The 5,952-nt window shown below is 34.2% G+C and overlaps 1 pseudogene; it reads right to left on the bottom strand.

The window, feature by feature from the left end:
- Positions 1-515: 515 nt before the first annotated feature.
- Positions 516-615, bottom strand: LOC114514211 (annotated as a pseudogene).
- Between the last annotated feature and the right edge of the window lie 5,337 nt (positions 616-5,952).

Below are 5,952 nucleotides of genomic sequence, written 5' to 3'. Positions count from 1 at the left end.
CCTCTTGCATATGACAGACTTGGTTTTAGAAAATTGAATCAGACAGATTAATATGATCTGATTTAAGAGAAGGAAAAGATACACTATGTGATAGAAGAGTTATTTTAAATGAACTTATTTTCATGGCTCTGAGTGCCCGGAGGAAGAAAACATATGGATGGTATTGCTAATTTAGTAACATATTTGCTTCAGGCTTTACATGCAGTTTACTAGACTGGGCGGCCAACTCCTTGGTCTTTACTTTTTTTAAAATTTAATAATTTTTAATTGTATTTTTATTACCATTTAATCCTCTATACCACACCCCCCTCACAATCACCACCCTATTGTCCATGTCAGTGAGTCTTTTTTCCTTTTTTCTCAATCCTTCCACCCACTAACCACCACCCCCATAGCTGGCATCCTGTTTTCTATCTATGAGTCTGTCTCTATTTTGCTTGTTAGTTCAATTTGTTCATCAAATTCCAGATATGAGTGAAATCATATGATACTTGTCTTTCTCTGACTGGCTTATTAAAAATATGGAACGCTTCATGAATCTGTGTGTCATCCTTGCACAGGGGCCATGCTCAGCTCTGTGTCATTCCAATTTTAGTATATGTGCTGCCACAGCAAGCCCTGGCCTTCACTTTTGAATGGAGGGCTGCAAGAGAAGCTGTCTGACATATGGAACAGTCAACTGAAAATAAAGTAGCATGATTAATGCAGGCAATTTTCTTCACTGTGGTTACAAGATGGCTGGGGCTTCTAAATTTACACACTGTACATTGAAGTGGAAGTGGATGCCAGATCTAAGAGCTCTGTGTGGGCAGCCTCGACAGTGGGTATTTCAATTTGACAATTTTGTTAGTTGCCATAGTAATTGTTACAATCATGTGGTTTGTGTGGTTTTTGTTATACTGAACACCTATTAGAAGCACCCAGCAAGCCACAGCGTTTTACTTCATTGTTTTCTTCTGCATTCTCCTAGAGAAAAACAATAATGTGTGGTCAGATTTTAAGTTGAATTAAAAACAAAACAAAACAAAACAAAGAGATCACTTGCACATCTTGATGTAAAGCATGTCCATTTCCTTATTATTTTTAATTAGTTTTATTTAGTACAGAAATCATCAGGATGTGATTTTATTTTCCAAAACAAGGAGTCCTAGAAACCAAGGTTACAAAGCTTCATAAAAAGAACAGGAAACTCCCTTCTTGCTATGAATGTGTTGTGTCAGCACAATGCTGCTCAAGTTCAGACTGAAATTTAAGCTGATTCGAAAATGACTGTAAATGTTACTACTCCCTTTACAAATGGTGCTCTCGATGGCCATGTATTACTTAATCCCTGAATGCTACTCCTAAGGCTAGATTTTGAAGGTGGTTTTGAAACACTGGGAAGTATTGTTTTGCTAAACAAAATATTTATATTGCAATTGTTGTAACAACTTGAAGGTTTATGGCTAAATGTTCATAGCTCTCTTCATCTTTGCCATAGGATTATTATTTTTTTACCCATTGAAATATTACTTCTGAAGTTAAAATACAGGTATAATAATGATGAAGATATTCAAGTCTTCTTCAGATGATTTTCTCATTTTTATCAAAAGGAGATAAGGCTGGCTCCTCCAATCTTTGTAGAACCAACCCCATAGCATGGGAATTCAGGTGCCTTCATTTGGCTTGTTGACTTCACGAGAGGAGACGGCGGAAGGGGTAGCTAGTCTGGAGTTTGGATGTGTGCTCAGAAGGGACAGTAGAAATTGACCACTTCTTACTATTTTCAGTGAAATCCCCTGAAAGAATTTGGGGAGAATGACTTAAATATTATTTCTTAAATCTCATACACTGCATATATACACTGATGAGTTAAAAATTAGGTAGAATTTCCTAACATGGGGCTCTCTGCACAACTATAAATTTCACTGCCTTTAAAGATTAGTGCAAGTAGATGTGTTCTATGTATATTTTTATTTATCATTAAAAATTCTTTGATGATAAAAATTCTGCCAGTCAGAAAGAGTGACCAGGAAATTATACACCCTTCGCAAACCATTTAGAGTGAAACCATTTGCAATTGAAAAGTGATAAGTTTTATAGTCTGATTCTTCTATGTACTTTCCTGCTGGAAATATGAAGACTATGAAAATGCTAATAATCATTTATTAAAAAGAAATAGTATACAGTGAGATGAAGACTCAACTAATGTCTTCAAAGTTTTATTATATACATTAAATAATGCATAAAATTGAGAAAATGAAAAAACATAAATCAGTATTAACTTTGTAACAAATTGCTATTCTTTACTAAATATTTTAAATTTAATTTGAATAGACAAATCATTCTTGTGGTTAAAAAAACATAAAAAGTGTCATAAGTCTATGTGTTTCTTTTAAAAATTTTTTATTATATTTTTTCAAACACCATTATCCTCTTATACTCCCTCCCTTCTCTCAATCACCACACTGTTGTCCACCTCCATGAGCTCTTTTTCCTTTTTGCTCAATCCTTCCACCTCCTAGACCTTGCCTCCATAGCTGTCATCCTACTCTCTCTGACTCTCTTTCTGTTTTGCTTGTTAGTTCAGTTTGTTCATTAGATTCCACATATGAGTGAAACCATATAGTATTTGTCTTTCTATGACTGGCTTATTTCACTTAACATAATGTTCTCCAGGTCCATCAATGCTGTCACAAAGAGTAAAATTTTCTTCTTTTTTATAGCTAAGTAGTATTCCATTGTGTAAATATCCCACAGTTGTTTTACCCACTCATCTACTGATGGACATTTGGGCTGTTTCCATACCTTGGTGATTTTAAATAACGCTGCAATGAACAGAAGGTTGCCTATGCTCTTTTGAATTAACATTTTGGGTTCCTTCAGATATATTCCCAGAAGCAAGTTCACTGGGTCAAAAGGCAGGCCCAGTTTTCATTTTTGGAGGTATGTCCATAGTGCTTCCTACAGTGGCTGTACCAATTTGCATTCCCACCAACAGTGAAAAAGAGTTCTTCTTTCTCCACATCTATGCCAGCACTTATTGATTTATTAATGATGGCCATTCTGACTGGTGTGAGATGATAACTCATTGTGGTTTTAATTTTAATTTCTTTGATGATTAGTAATGTTGAGCATCTTTGCATGTATCTATTGGCCATCTGTATGTCCTCTTTGGAGAAGTGTCTATTCAGGTCCTTGGCCCATTTTTTAATCAGATTTTTTATTTTTTGGTTTGGAGTTTTCTAAGTTCTTTATAAATTTTGGATATTAACCCCTTATCAGATATATCAGTGGATATGTTCTCCCATTCAGTGGGGTGTCTTTTTATTTTGTAGATGTTTTCCTTTGCTATGAAAACCCTTCTTAGTTTGTTATAGTCCCATTTGCTTATTTTTTTGTTTCCCTTGTCTGAGGAGATACATTTGATAAAATATTGTTTTGAGCAATGTCTAAGATTGTATTGCCTATGTTTTCTTCTAGGATTTTAATGGTTTCGGGGTAACATTTATGTCTTTAATCCATTTTTAATTTATTCTTGTGTGTGGTTGGAAGAAGGTGGTCTAGTTTCATTTTTCTGCACATATCTGTCCAATTTTCCCAACACCATTTATTGAATAAACTATCTTTAGCCCATTGTATGTACTTGTTTCCTCTTGTGAATATTAATTGACTGTGAAAGTGTGGGTTTATTTCTGGACTCTTTATTCTGTTCCTTTGTTCTATGTCTTTTTTTATGCCAGTTCTATGCTGTTTCAATTACTGTGGCTTTATATTATTGTTTGTTATCAGGTAGCGTGATTCCTTCAACTTTGCTCTTTCTCAAAATCACTGTTGTTATGTGAAGCCTTTTGTGGTTCCATATAAATTTTTGAAATATTTCTTGTAGTTCTGTGAAATATTTCATTAGAATCCTGATAGGAATTGTGTTGAATCTATAGATACTTTTGGTGGCATAGACATTTTAATTATGCTAATTCCTCCTATCCATGAACAAGGTATGTAGTTCTAGTTATTGTATCGTTTATTTCTTTCTTCAGTGTCTTATAATTTTCTGAGTATATACCTTTTACCTCTTTAGTTAGATGTATTCCTAGGTATTTTATTCTTTGTGAAGTAATTGTGAATGGGATTGCTTTCTTAATTTCTCCTTCCCATAGTTCATTATTGGCAAATAAAAGTGCAACTGGCTTTCTGGATATTAATTTTGTATCCCACTACTTTGCTGAATTCATTTATCAGTTCTAGTAGTTTCTTGGTGGAATCTTTAGGGTTCTCTATGTACACTATTACGTCATCTGCAAATAAAGACAGTTTTACTTCTTCCTTTCCAATTTTGATGCCTTTTATTTCTTCTTCTTGTCTGATTGCTGTGGCTAGGACTTCCAGTACTATGTTGAATAAGATGAAAGCGGATGTCCCTGTCTTGTTCTTGTTCATGATCTTAAGGGCAATGCTTGTAGTTTTTGCCCATTAAGTATGATGTTTGCAGTGCGTTTGTCATATACAGACTGTATTATGATTACATATGTTCCCTTTATTCCCACTGTGCTTAGAGTTTTTATCATAAATGGGTGCTGGATTTATCAAATGCCTTTTCGTCATATGATCATGTGGTTTCTATCCTTCATTTTGTTTATGTGGTGTATCATATTCATTGATTGAGCATGTTGTACCAGCCTTACATTCCTAGAATAAATCCCACTTGATCGTGGTGTATGATCTTTTTGATGTATTGCTGTATTTGTGTACTAATATTTTGTTGAGAATTTTACCATCCATGTTCATCAGTGGTATTGGCTCATTCTTTTCTTTTTTTGTAGAGTCTTTATCTGGTTTTGGAATTAGGATAATTCTGGCCTCATAAAATGAGCTTGGGAGTCTTCCTTCCTGTTGAATTTTTGAAATAGTTGAGAAGAAAAGGTGTTAATTGTTCTCAGAGTGTTTGGTAAAATTCACCTGTGAAGCCATTCAGTCCAGGGCTTTTGTTTTTTGGGAGTTCTTTTGATTGCTGCTTCAATTTCACTAGGTGTAATCCATCTATTCAGACTCTCTGATTCTTCCTGATTTAGTTTTAGAAGATTGTATGTTTCTAGTAATTTACCCATTTCATCCAGGTTGTCCAGTTTGTTGGCATATAATTGTTCATAAGATTTTCTTACAATCCTTTGTATTTTTGGGGGGTGTCAATTGTTATTTCTCCTCTTTCATTTCTTATTTTATTTATTTAGATCCTTTCTCTCTCTCCTTCTCACTCATTTTTTTATGAGTCTGGTTAAATGTTTGTCAATCTTGTTTATCTTTCCAAAGAACCAGCTCTTGGATTCATTGATCTTTTGTATCTTTTTTTAGACTCTATGTTGTTTATTTCTTTTCTGGTCTGTATTATTTTCTTCCTTCTACTCACTTTGAGTTTTGTTTGTTGTTCTTTTTCAAGTTTCTTTAAGTGTGAAGTTAGATTGTGTATTTGAACTTTTTCTTGTTTCTTGAGATAGGTTTGTAATGCTATGAACTTCCCTTTTAGGACTGCTTTCTCAGTGTCCCACAGATTTAGGAGTGTTGTGTCCTCATTATCATTTGTTTCAAGGTATCTTTTGATTTCTTCTTTGATCTTGTTGTTGACCCATTCATAGTTTCAAAACATGTTATTTAGCTTCCATGTCTTTGAATGTTTTTCAGTGTTCTTGTGGTTGATTTCTAGTTCCATAGATTGTGGTCAGAGATGACACTTGATATAATTTCAATCTTCTTACATTTACTGAGACTTGTTCTGTGTCTTAGGGTGTGGTTTATCCTAGAAAACATTCCCTATGCACTTGAAAAGTATGTATATTCACTTCTTTGGAATTAAATGCTCTGAAGATATCAATTAAATCTATTTGATCTAGTGTGTTGTTTAAAGTGTCTGTCTCCTTGTTGATTTTCTGCCTGGAAGATCTATCCATTCAAGTCAATGAGGTGTTAGAATCCCAA

The sequence above is a fragment of the Phyllostomus discolor genome, chromosome 2 (genome assembly GCF_004126475.2).
Source record: "Phyllostomus discolor isolate MPI-MPIP mPhyDis1 chromosome 2, mPhyDis1.pri.v3, whole genome shotgun sequence".
Lineage (NCBI taxonomy): Eukaryota > Metazoa > Chordata > Mammalia > Chiroptera > Phyllostomidae > Phyllostomus > Phyllostomus discolor.
This window is presented reverse-complemented; position numbering and strand designations above follow the sequence as displayed.